The 12,925-nt window shown below is 49.3% G+C and overlaps 1 protein-coding gene across 1 annotated transcript in view; it reads right to left on the reverse strand.

The window, feature by feature from the left end:
* The window catches only part of zc3h18 (zinc finger CCCH-type containing 18), a 45,388-nt gene that overhangs the window by 17,692 nt on the left and 14,771 nt on the right, over nt 1–12,925 (reverse strand). The gene's annotated exons all lie outside the window — the stretch shown is intronic.

Raw genomic sequence — 12,925 nt, forward strand, 5'->3', positions numbered from 1 at the left:
GACTGTTGAGAACACGAAACACGAAACACACGAAACAAAACCAAAAATGCCCAGACTGTTTTAGAGGAAGTCAAAGGCATTCTTGTTCACACTCGTAAGCCAACGCGGGGCTTGGAGTTTCTGTAATCTGTCAGGTTTATCAGACTAGAAGACGTTTATTAATCTGTCAGGTTTATCAGACTAGAAGAAACACCTTTCGTTCCCTAGAACAAGGCAGTAACGTGCACGCTCGCTCACACACCCACCCACCCACCCACCCTGGGAGGACAAACATCCACAGGTATGATGCCAAAAGCAAACGGGCACAAAGGCAGCACGGCCACGGCTGTTTACAATACAACGGGAGCTAAAAATAGAACTGGAAGCAGTAGGGCTATTTATAGCTCTGTTCTTTCTTACGTCACCTGGAGGCAATGCCTTAAAGCAATTTCCTGCTTCAGAGTTCAAATACTTTCTCCTTTATCAACAGTGAAACCTGACGCCCGGACGGCTGGCTGGCAATCAAAGTAAACACTTTGGTCCCTTTGTGGCATTCCTCTCACTGCCTCGGAACATTCTAGAAAGCTGCATTTCCCCATAGCAGGTGGACGAGATGGAGCGATGGGGGCTACGTTACGGAAAAAAAAACGCTCCACATCTCCGACCAAACAAACAAAGATAAAAAGATTGTGCGTTTGTTGTGAGGACGTTTAGGAAGGTGTGGAAATCCGATCGCGCTGGAGCTATTTTTAGACTCATGCGGGGGCCTATCGTTTTCCCCTGTCCTAGTTAGTAAACACTGACCTGTACAAACACTGCCCCCCCCCCCCCCCCCGGTCTCTGTCTGGTGGGGGAAAACCCCACATCTGCCCCTGCTGAACCACGGTCCCCACGGAGATGCAGTGAACCCTGTGAACTTCTGGAGGTAGTGGTAGTAGTCTAGTCTGGGGGTAGTGGTGGTCTAGTGGATAGTGAGTTGGACTTGTGATCAGAAGGTTGTGAGTTCAAATCCCGCCTGAAACCACACCACTACTAGTGTGCCCTTGAGTAAGGCACTTAGCCCTCAGTTACTCCAGGGGGAATGTCCCTGTAATTTGTAATGGTAAATCGCTTTGGATTAAAAGCGTCTGCTAAATGTCAAAATTATTAATTATTAATTCTGCTTTTGTTGGGATAGAGACAGTAGAGATTGACAGGAAGGACGGGTGAGAGAGAGAGAGAGAGAGGATGGATGACATGATGGATATGTCGATAGCCGGAATCGAATCAGGGACGCTATGACCCTGCGGATGTCCACCATTCCTCATTCCGGTCCATGTTTTACAATAAGCCCGTCCTCTGATTTGTTCTACCACCACCAGCCTCCCCCTTCCCCCTGAAGACGCTATCCAACTGAAGCTAAGGGGACTACATTTTGTACAATTTAAAGGGCTTTATTGGCATGGGAATTGGCATGGGAAAATGGCATGTTTACATTGCCAAAGCGAGCGTGAAGGTAAAAAACAAACAAAGAGAGGGGACTCCCCTCTCTCCTCTGAAGCAGACTCTCTCGCTCTCCTCTGAAGCAGACTCACTCCCCTCTTTGCTCTGAAGCAGACTCTCTCTCTCCTCTGAAGCAGACTCTCTCTCTCCTCTGAAGCAGACTCTCTCTCTCTCCTCTGAAGCAGACTCTCTCTCTGCTCTGAAGCAGACTCTCTCTCTCCTCTGAAGCAGACTCTCTCTCTCCTCTGAAGCAGACTCTCTCTCTCCTCTGAAGCAGACTCACTCTCTCTCTCTCCTCTGAAGCAGACTCTCTCTCTCCTCTGAAGCAGACTCTCTCTCTCTCCTCTGAAGCAGACTCACTCTCTCTCTCCTCTGAAGCAGACTCTCTCTCTCTCCTCTGAAGCAGACTCTCTCTCTCTCCTCTGAAGCAGACTCACTCTCTCTCTCCTCTGAAGCAGACTCTCTCTCTCTCCTCTGAAGCAGACTCACTCTCTCTCTCCTCTGAAGCAGACTCTCTCTCTCTCCTCTGAAGCAGACTCACTCTCTCTCTCCTCTGAAGCAGACTCTCTCTCTCTCCTCTGAAGCAGACTCACTCTCTCTCTCCTCTGAAGCAGACTCACTCTCTCCCTCCTCTGAAGCAGTTGGATATGGATGTGCTGCCCCCAGCCTTGTGATTCAGACGTGTTTCAATGTGGCGGAGACAAAGACATGATGTTCGTCTGATCTCCCAGAGAGAATGGTGATCGACCCCCAACTCACTGGTGACCCTCAACTCACTGGTGACCCCCAACTCACTGGTGACCCCCAACTCACTGGTGACCCCCAACTCACTGACCTTCAACTCACTGGTGACCCCCAACTCACTGACCTTCAACTCACTGGTGACCCCCAACTCACTGGTGACCCCCAACTCACTGGTGACCCCCAAGTCACTGGTGACCCCCAAGTCACTGGTGACCCCCAAGTCACTGGTGACCCTCAACTCACTGGTGACCCCCAACTCACTGACCCCCAACTCACTGACCCCCAACTCACTGGTGACCCCCAACTCACTGGTGACCCCCAAGTCACTGACCCCCAACTCACTGGTGACCCCCAACTCACTGGTGACCCTCAACCCACTGGTGACCCTCAACTCACTGACCGCCAACTCACTGGTGACCCCCAACTCAGTGGTGACCCCCAACTCAGTGGTGACCCTAAACTCACTGGTAACCTTCAACTCACTGGTGACCTTCAACTCATTGGTGACTGCCAACTCGGTTAGGGGAAGTGGTGGTCTAGTGGATAGTGAGTTGGACTGGTGATCGTAAGGTTGAGAGTTCAAATCCCGCGTGAAACACCACCAGTTACTGTGCCCTCAGTTACTCCAGGGGGAATGTCCCTGTAATCTGTAATTGTAAATCACTTTGGATTAAAAGCGTCTGCTAAAAGGCAAATTCTAACTGATTCGAATGTCACTCAACAACCGTAGGATGACATCCCCCAGACATCAAGTGACCTAACAAAAGGAATGGCAGCTGGGGTGAAGTGCACGGCGAGGGCGGTTTTCAGCTTTGCCCAACACCTGCTCATCTAAATGGTTAGATGGAGACCTGGAGAGGCCTACAAGCGACAGTGTCTCGCCCCCACTGGGAAATCCGGTGGAGGATCGGTGATGATCTGGGGGTTCTTCAGCAAGGCTGGAATCGGACAGATTTGTGTCTTTGTGAAGGACGCACGATTCTTCAAGGTTGGCCTGGAAGAAAACGTGCTTCCTTCTGCTCTGACAATGTTCCCCAACTCTGAGGATTGTTTTTAGAACTGCTTTTTCCCAGCAGGACAATGCTCCATGCCACACAGCCAGGTCAATCAAGGTGTGGATGGAGCCAGATCAAGACCCTGTCATGGCCAACCCAATCTCCAGACCTGAACCCCATTGAACACCTCTGGAATCTGATCAAGAGGACAATGGATGGTCACAAGCCATGAAACAAAGCCGAGCTGCTTGAACCTTTGTGCCAGGAGTGGCATAAAGTCACCCAACAGCAAAGTGAAAGACTGGAGGAGAGCATGCCAAGACGCCGGCATGGAAGCCGTCATTGAATCAGGGTTATCCCACCAAATGCTGATTTCTGAACTCTTCCTAAGTTAAAACATTATTATTGTGTTGTTGAGAAATTAATGACCTTGTTTTCTTTCTGCATTATTCAAGGTCTGAAATCACTGCATATTTTGGGGTATTTTGACCAGTTGACATTTTCTGCATATGAACGGTCTAAATGACAATCATTTTATTTGGAATTTGGGAGACATTTTTGGGTATAAATAGTAAAACCGGAGAAACTGATCATTTTGCAGTGGTCTTTTTTCTTCTTCCCCCCCCCAGAGCTGTATAAAGTACAGGCCATCTGGCTCTCAAACCTCTGTACTGTTGTTGGGAAGGTATTTAAGGACTGCAAGATTTTCTTGGGGTAGCCTATGGGCACCGGTCTCCTGTGCTGTCCTTGACACACACAGCGTTAAACGTATGGTTCAACTTCCATTAGTTTACTGCAGTTGCATGTTCCTTTGAAACTGTTCAATTGGGTAATTTGTTGATTTGTCATCGTGACCCGGTTCTATGTAACGTTCACAGAGACCCCTCGTGAGTTGAGTCACCGGCTTCAGGTATTGTCTTGAGCGTACTCAACTCCTCACCATTCATTGTAACCTGAGAGCATGGTTGTGGCATATTGGGTATTCTTAATGCAATCTCTCTCTCTCTCGATCGCTCTCTGTGAAAACAATCCACAGGTATGATGCAAAAGCAAACAGGCTTGTGGACGTCGGCAGCCAGTGTTTACAATAGGAGCTGCCAACACAATACGCCATTCATAGTAACTTGAGAGCATGGTGGTGGCATGTTGCGTATTCCTAATGGAATGTCGAATCTGATATGATCGAGCGTCGGTCACACAGGGATGAGCAAATCTTTGTTAACCATAACATATCTTTTGGAGTCACATATAATAATAATAATAATAATAATAATAATAATGATAATAATAGTAAATTGTTGGAATTTGGTATTTTATGCTCTAGGCAACAGGTCAGCCATAGACAGTGACCCTGGCGCAAATGGGGGTTTAGTGCCTTGCTCAAGGACACCCCGACACGTGGCCAGCCAGGTAGCACCCCCCATTCCAGACTGCCTAACCCTAACCCAGTAAGGCTGGGATAGACAGGACCACTACAGCAGGAGAACACCCCCACGCCCCTGACCCCTGACCCCAGAGAGAGAAGGAAGTGCCAGTAGAAAAGGAGAAGGCGCTGGCACGCCAGTGTTCACCCAGAGATGGTCCGATAGGGAAGAGGCTATCGCATTTCACAAGATAAGAGAGGCACAGCGACATGTCAGGGCCTGTTAGTGGGGCCTTCTGCTGTTACCACGCAGCCCTGCGTGTCCCAGACACCCAGGCACAGCGGAGGCCTGGTCACCCATCCTGCCAACTGCACGTAGCAGGTCTAGATAACAGGCAGGGATCCATGAAGACAGCACGAAGAGGAGGTGACACGCCTCTGTGAGTGACATTTTGGCGTGGCGTTCTGTTCTTGTTCCGTGTGACATGCACAAACGTACGGCACGAAATGTGACCAAAAGTCCCTTTAACAACAAGCCAATTGTCTCACTTCCAGTTGGTCTTACAGCTACTGCCTCTTTGTTTATCTTGCCTAACTTGTCTTTGGCTGCAATGTCAATCAAAGAAACCTAAACCGAAACTTGGTAAGGATTATGGTTAGGGTAAAGGTTAGGGTTGTCCCAGGGTTAGCCATATAGCTATTGTTAAAGCGGCACTTGGCAGATTTGTGTAACTCAAATGTGTTGTCCAGGTCACCTTAGGAACGTTGTGAAAACAGCTTCAATGGCGCTTTCCCACCTGGGCCCAAGCAGTTGGGTTTGGTTTTGGTGCTTTGTGTTTCCACTTTCCATCCCCCCTGGCGATCTGAGGACTGGCTGGGAGGAGAACGACGACAAGGGACGAACAAACATCGAGGTATAAAATGCTATAAATACTATATCGCATTTCACAAGACAAGAGAGGCGTGTCAGGGCCTGTTAGTGGGGCGTTCTGCTGTTACCACGCAGCCCTGTGTGTCCCAGACACCCAGGCACAGCGGAGGCCTGGTCAGCCATCCTGCCAACTGCACGCACCAGGATTAAGACAGCACGAAGGGGCAGTGACATGTAGCAGGTCTAGATAACAGGCAGGGATCCATGAAGACAGCACGAAGAGGCATGAACACACCTTTGTGAGTGACATTTTGGTGCGGCGTATTGTTCTTGTTGCGTGTGAAGTGCACAAACGTACGGCACGAAATGTGACACATTGTCCCTTTAACAACCTGCCAATTGTCTCACTTACAGTTGGTCTTACAACTACTGCCACTTTGTTCATTTTGCCGTATTTGTCTTTGGCAGCAATGTCAAGGAACCGAAGCCTAAGAATGTTACTCTCTTACACGTAACTGTAATGTAATGTGTAACTGTAATGTAATGTGACATAACAATAACCCTTGAAACTTGGTAAGGATTATCATTAGAGCCGACGTCTAATGATCGCAAGATCGGCAGCTCGAACCCTGGCTGGCCACAAGTCGAGGTGTCCTCGGGCAAGACACTGAACCCCAAATTGCTCCAAATGAGCGGCCCGGCGCCTTGCATGGTAGCGTGCCGCCACTAGTGTGTGAATAGTTGAATGAGAGGCTGTTGTAAAGCGCTTTGGAATAAGGCGCTATATAAGTGCGGTCCATTTACAAGCTACAACATCTACATTCACTAGTCTCCGGTGGAGCTTTCAACACAAGCCTGCTATGTCTGTCTCCTGACAGGTCGTTGACGTTGTCCGTGTCAAGGTGATTACGATGTGTCCTTAAAATGACTTTTCCGTATCGAGGACGGACAGAAAAAGGGAGAGGTGGAGGGTGGTGTGGCTATTTTTGGCAAAAGCTCTTTTACTGCATTCCTGGGTTAAATATAAACTTTACTGCACCCAAGTAAAATATAAACACTTCTACTCACCACAGAGTGTGACATCAATCAATCAATCCTTATTTCCCGTATCGGCATTTCGTGCTGTAGGAGCTTCACACGCATGACAAGACCAGATGTTAGGCTGATGGTGCCTACGCATCGACCACAGTGTTAGTGGGGCCTCAGACACCCAGGCACAGTGGAGGCCTGGTCACCCATCCTGCCAACTGCACACACCAGGCTTATACAGTAGGCAACACACAGACATCTGATTGTGCCATCAACCGTCATGCAAGGACTTTCAAGCACCTTTCAAGGACTTTAAAGACTAAATTCCCTCAAATTCAAGGACCCAACACGGCATAGTTTGAGACAGAACTAGTTGACGAGCTAAGTAAAACATTTTTGAATATATATTTTTTTTTCAGAGAGAGAGAGGGGAATTCAAGCACTTTCAATGACCCATGTCTATTTTCAAAAACGTTTAAGACCTTGATTTATTTTTCTCAAATTCACAAACTTTCAAGGATTTCAAGGACCCGTGGGAAGCCTGTGCTTGATTATGGTGATATCATCTACCAAAATGCAGCAGCCTAGCTACACTTAAACCTTTGGATGGCATCTACCATAGCGCCCTTCACTTCATCAATTGGATGTTCTGGTGCCGCTTGGCAAGTTTACGGTGTTAATGGAGGACCTCCTTTGGCAAAAGACGTGATGGTTTCTTCTGACATTGTGGTTTGAGGTATTGATTTCTGTATTGAACTGTGTTGTGTTTTGTTGGATGTGTTGTTCTGTAATTGTGTAAATACTGTTGTCTCAGTGTGTGTCCTCTGTATAAATAAAAGTTAAATAACATTAAAAAAGGCATTCTTTGGTAATGATCCAATCATTAGTAACGGTGTAAAAATGTACACTCCCTGTATTGAACCTGTCAAAGCAGAGACCTGGGGCCTTAGGCTAAAGGCCTACTGGCCAGGAGAGACTGGGAGGGAGGGAAGGAGGGAAAACACCTCAGCGAAACTGAACAAGGGATTATCACTACACCTCAGAAGTGTAAACAGGAAAGAAATAATAACGCCACGTCTCTCTCTCCCCCTCTCCCTCCCTCTCTCTCTCTCTCTCTCTCTCTCTCTCTCTGAACTTGAAAATGACCCTCTCTCTCTTTCTGAACTTGAAAATGACCATCTCTCTTTCTCTCTCCCTCCCTCCCTCCCTCTCCCTGAGGGGTCGGTTCCTCTCTCTCTCTGAACTTGAAACACACCTCTGACCCTCTCTCTCTCTCTCTCTCTCTCTCTGACCCACTCTCTTTCTCTCTCTCTCTCTCTCCCTCTCTCTCTTTCACATCACCTCTGACCCTCTCTCTCTCTCTCTCTCTCCCTCTCCCTCTCCCTCTCTCTCCCTCTCCCTCTCCCTCTCCCTCTACCTCCCTCCTCCCACCCTCACCTCTGACCCACATGACACCACCAGAACCAGGAAGGGAGTCGGTAGTCGGGAGTTGCGACACCATGACAGTGACCTCTCTCACCACGGTTAACTGACGCCAAACAACAAGACACGAGCGGGAAGCAAAACCACGACAGACCAGGAAACAAAACGCCAACCCTTCCGCTGTTTCGAGGCGCTCCAGGCGCGTCTACGACAACGCCGGGGAATGTTCCGGAGTGAAAGTCGGCGCTACGCCGCCAATCACGCCTCACGGAATGCTGCCTGCCGCGGTGGGGGAGCCTCGGGGGCCAGGGTGACGTGATGATGAGGTGATGAGGACTTCTGATGCTGTTGCCAATAGGAACCGACTGGTCCACATACCCCCGCACGGGGGGGAAACGTGAAAGTCACTGTGACATGACAAAATAAATAAATCATGGTCATAAACAAACATTTACTTTTCAGCCGCAGCCCCGTCCCTCTGGAACGCCCTCCCCAACCACATCAGACAGGCCAACACCCTGCCAACATTTTAAACAGGCCCTCAAAACCCACCTCTTCAAGCTCGCCTTCACCAGTTAACCCTCTCCCCCTCCCCTTCCCCACGGGGAAACAATTCACGGTCATAAAAGGGGAGACAGAGCTTTTGCGGCCGCTGCACCCAAGCTCTGGAACAGCCTCCCCCCCTCCACGTACGGGCCGCTCAGACCCTGGAGGTTTTTAAAATCCCTCCTAAAAACCCACCTGTTCTCCCTGGCCTCCCCCCCCCCCCCCCCCACTTAGCCATCGTTAGGTCCCTGGCTTTTATTGTGTTATTGTTTTTTAGTCCTTTTTGTTATCTTCTCTCCTTTTAATTGTTATCATATATTGTATTGTGTTACATTTTATTTAGTATCCTGCACTTAACCTGTTTTACATTTGTGTTCCTTACTTGCTCCCCCGCCTGAGGCACTTTGGTTCAGCTGCTGCTGCATGTAAATGTGCTATAGAAATAAAGTTGACTTAACTTGATAAACAAACGAGTGTGTCTGGACCTGCGAGGTGGAGGATTCCATAAAGCAGTATTGCTCACCGGGGGGGGGGGGGCACGGGGTGGAGAGGACGCCCTAGTGCCGGACTTTCCGCGAACCTGCTCGAACACTTAAGTATAGAAGTGGTCTCAAGTGTGTGTGAGCGTGCGTGAGCGTGCAAGCTTACAGCAACAGGGTGGGTGCAAAAAAAACAACGTTAGAGGTCGTTCTATGACCACTGGGTGGACAGACACCCTACCCGTTACTACTGAACACTCTAGTATCACCCGTGGCCCCACCTAACCTGTCTTACCTGTACTGTTGTCACCTTTATCTGGTATTACGCTTGAATTATTCTGCCCTACGTCCGGTGCTGCAATGTCTTGTGTAATGTGACGTAACGAGACACATGAGACTATTAATCCCCCGTCAGAACCGTGATGCAACCCACGGTTGTGTCACCGCTCAGCACGAGTGTAGCAGGAAGTAGGAGGTCACGGTCACAAACACACCCCAGAGAGGAATGGACTCATGTATACAAACAGCGTCATAATGTAATGAAATTATGAAATTGTCATCCACCAGCACAACACTTCCTACACACACACACACACACACGCACGCACACACACGCACACACACGCACACACCTGAGAGAGGAATGGACTCATATGTACACAAACAACGTCATCATGTAATGAAATTATGAAATTGTCATCCACCAGCACAACACTTCCTACACACACACACACACACACAACATAATCATGCCATTATGTAATACGCATAAGCACAAACACTCCTGTTAGCAGGAAAAACCTTCCAGGTCAGATCAACGCACTCCTCCACACCTACTCCCCTCCACACCTACTCCACTAAGACAACACCAAAAAGCCCACTATTTCACACCACACACGTCACTCTCACACACACACATCCCATCCTCCCCCCCCCCCCCCACCGCCGTGTAAGAACAGTCAACAACAAACAGCAGAATGTCAACAGAACTGGTCCAGACGCACGTCACCATTATGATCGAACGCTAGCGAACGTCAATCAGATGTTTTTTTCCGTTTATCTAGCTAACAGACTGTGAAGATGGTTTTCCGATTCGGCCCGAGGTTTACTACCCCCCTAACACCCCCCCCCCCCCCAGAAGGCAGGCTGTCGTGAGCCTGTTGGATGGGGGGTTCTGGGGCATGTTGACAGTCAATTCCGGGTGTAGCGGAAACAACTACAGCGTCAACAACAAACGCATGGAACAGTCGGATCCGTCGGGTAAACAATCCAAAAAGGGTAAAGCTAATTTTACACCGTGCTGGCACCCAGCCAGGCAACTCAGGTGTGTGTGAGTGTGAGTGTGTGTGTAGGTGTGAGTGTGTGTGTGTGTGTATGTGAGTGTGTGTGTGTGTAGGTGAGTGTATGTGAGTGTGTGTGTAGGTGAGTGTGTGTGTGTGTGTGTGTGTGTGTGTGTGTGCGTGTAGGTGTGAGTGTGTGTGCATGTATGTGTGTGCGCGTGTAGGTGTGTGTGTGTGTGTGTGTGCATGTGTATTCAAAGGGATGGGGTCCCACCAGAGATGTATAGTCATGTGTCGGTCTGCCTGGGTCTCTCTCTAAGTGTGTATAAGTTCCAACCGTGTGTGAATGTCGCCATTCCTCATTCCATTCCATGCATTCCGATGTCTGCCTCCACGGGCCTCCGGGCCTCCCCCCCATCCTCCCCCATCCCTCCCCCAGCCCTCCCCCATCTTTCCCCGGTAGAAGGGTAGGGTAGACCCTAGGGGTGTAACGGATCACGGATAATCCGTGATCCATACGGATCGCCCCCCACGGTTCGGCACGCATGTGTACCGCGGATCAATTGCAAAATGTAACCAAGTAATAATATTACTTAATATTAGTTAATATCCCTTGTAAATCACAATGTAGAGTTGCCATGAAAAGATAGACGCGACAGTTGCGTGCTTTGTTTTACTCTAAAGCGCAATGATAGGTTGATAATGGAAGAAAAAAATCCAGAACAAGGCTGTGTTCGTAAATTCGCTCTGGAATCTGATCAGCATTCATGGAACGCCTCTTGTCCAATCAAATTACTTGGTCCCTTTATGACGTCGGACCCAGTGTGCTCTCCGGCGCTCTCAGAGCAAATTTACGAACGCAGTCCGTCATGGCGAGTGCTGCTAAATGTTGGTGACAGAGAAGAACTCGAAATGCCTCCCTCGTCATTTAAATCCCATGTATGGGAGCACTTTGGCTTCTCTGTCAATTATAACAATGACGGACAGTGTCATTGGAAGTGTGGTCGATAAAAAAGTTACGGTGTTTAAGCGTTGTGCAACGAGAAAGTCGTACGAGCATGGCCACACATTTTGCCGTGACGGGAGGCACGAAAAAGGCAGCTTGACAACTTCTGATAATGTAGCCAATTTTTCATACCATGTTTAAAGTAAGGTTTCACTTTATTATTTAGTTAAAAGTGGCATAAAACATGTTTATTTGTCTGCTTTAAAGAGCCCAGTGATTCACTGCTGCAACCAGGTGCCTGCTCCCTCTCTCCTACTGCATCATTTAAGTTGAATGTGTGTTTCTGTTTAATATGTAGCCTAATGTTTGAGTGTAGAATATGTTATGTATGTATATATATGTGTATATGTATGTACACATATACATATATATACATACATAACATATAGGGTTAATGTGTTTGTTATATATATATATACACACACATATAATATATATATACCAGTTTTGACATCTTGAATGTCAATGATCTTGACATCAGAATTCGAGGAAAAGGCTTTTTATTTTTATTTTTATGTTTTGTGTTGATCCGAAAAATTATCCGATCCGTGACTCAAAAACCGTGACACGATCCGATCCGTGAGTTAGGTGATCCGTTACACCCCTAGTAGACCCTAGGGGCTAGGTTTCACTGGCTGAGTCAACCTCGCGTCATGACCTCACCTGGGACGTGCATACCAAACAGGTGGTGTAAAAGGCACAGGAGCGCCTCTTTCACCTCAGGCGACTGAAGACGTTTGGCGTGGGGTTCGAGACCCTGCGGGCCTTCCACAGAGGCACTACCGAGAGCATACTGACCGGGTGCATCACTGCCTGGCACGGCAACTGCACTGCCCTCCACCGCAGAGCGCTACAGAGGGTGGTGCGGACAGCCGAGCGCATCACCGGATGTGAGCTTCCCTCCGTCCAGGATATATATGACAAACGGTGTGTCAGCAAAGCCCGGAAGATCATCAAAGATCCCAGCCACCCCAACCACAGTCTGTTAGACCCCAGCCACCCCAACCACAGTCTGTTAGACCCCCAGCCACCCCAACCACAGTCTGTTAGACCCCAGCCCCCCCCAACCACAGTCTGTTAGACCCCCAGCCACCCCAACCACAGTCTGTTAGACCCCAACCCCCCCCAACCACAGTCTGTTAGACCCCAGCCCCCCCAACCACAGTCTGTTAGACCCCAGCCCCCCCAACCACAGTCTGTTAGACCCCAGCCCCCCCCAACCACAGTCTGTTAGACCCCAGCCCCCCCAACCACAGTCTGTTAGACCCCAGCCACCCCAACCACAGGCTGTTAGACCCCAGATACCTCAACCACAGTCTGTTAGACCCCAGCCACCCCAACCACAGTCTGTTAGACCCCCAGCCACCCCAACCACAGCCTGTTAGACCCCAGCCACCCCAACCACAGTCTGTTAGACCCCAGCCCCCCCAACCACAGTCTGTTAGACCCCAGCCACCCCAACCACAGTATGTTAGACCCCAGCCATCCCAACCACAGTCTGTTAGACCCCAGCCACCCCAACCACAGTCTGTTAGACCCCCAGCCACCCCAACCACAGCCTGTTAGACCCCAGCCACCCCAACCACAGTCTGTTAGACCCCAGCCACCCCAACCACAGTCTGTTAGACCCCAGCCACCCCAACCACAGTCTGTTAGACCCCAGCCACCCCAACCACAGTCTGTTAGACCCCAGCCACCCCAACCACAGTCTGTTAGACCCCAGCCACCC

Source organism: Nansenia antarctica, assembly GCF_963989245.1.
Source record: "Nansenia antarctica genome assembly, chromosome: 9".
In the NCBI taxonomy this organism is placed as follows: Eukaryota; Metazoa; Chordata; class Actinopteri; order Argentiniformes; family Microstomatidae; genus Nansenia; species Nansenia antarctica.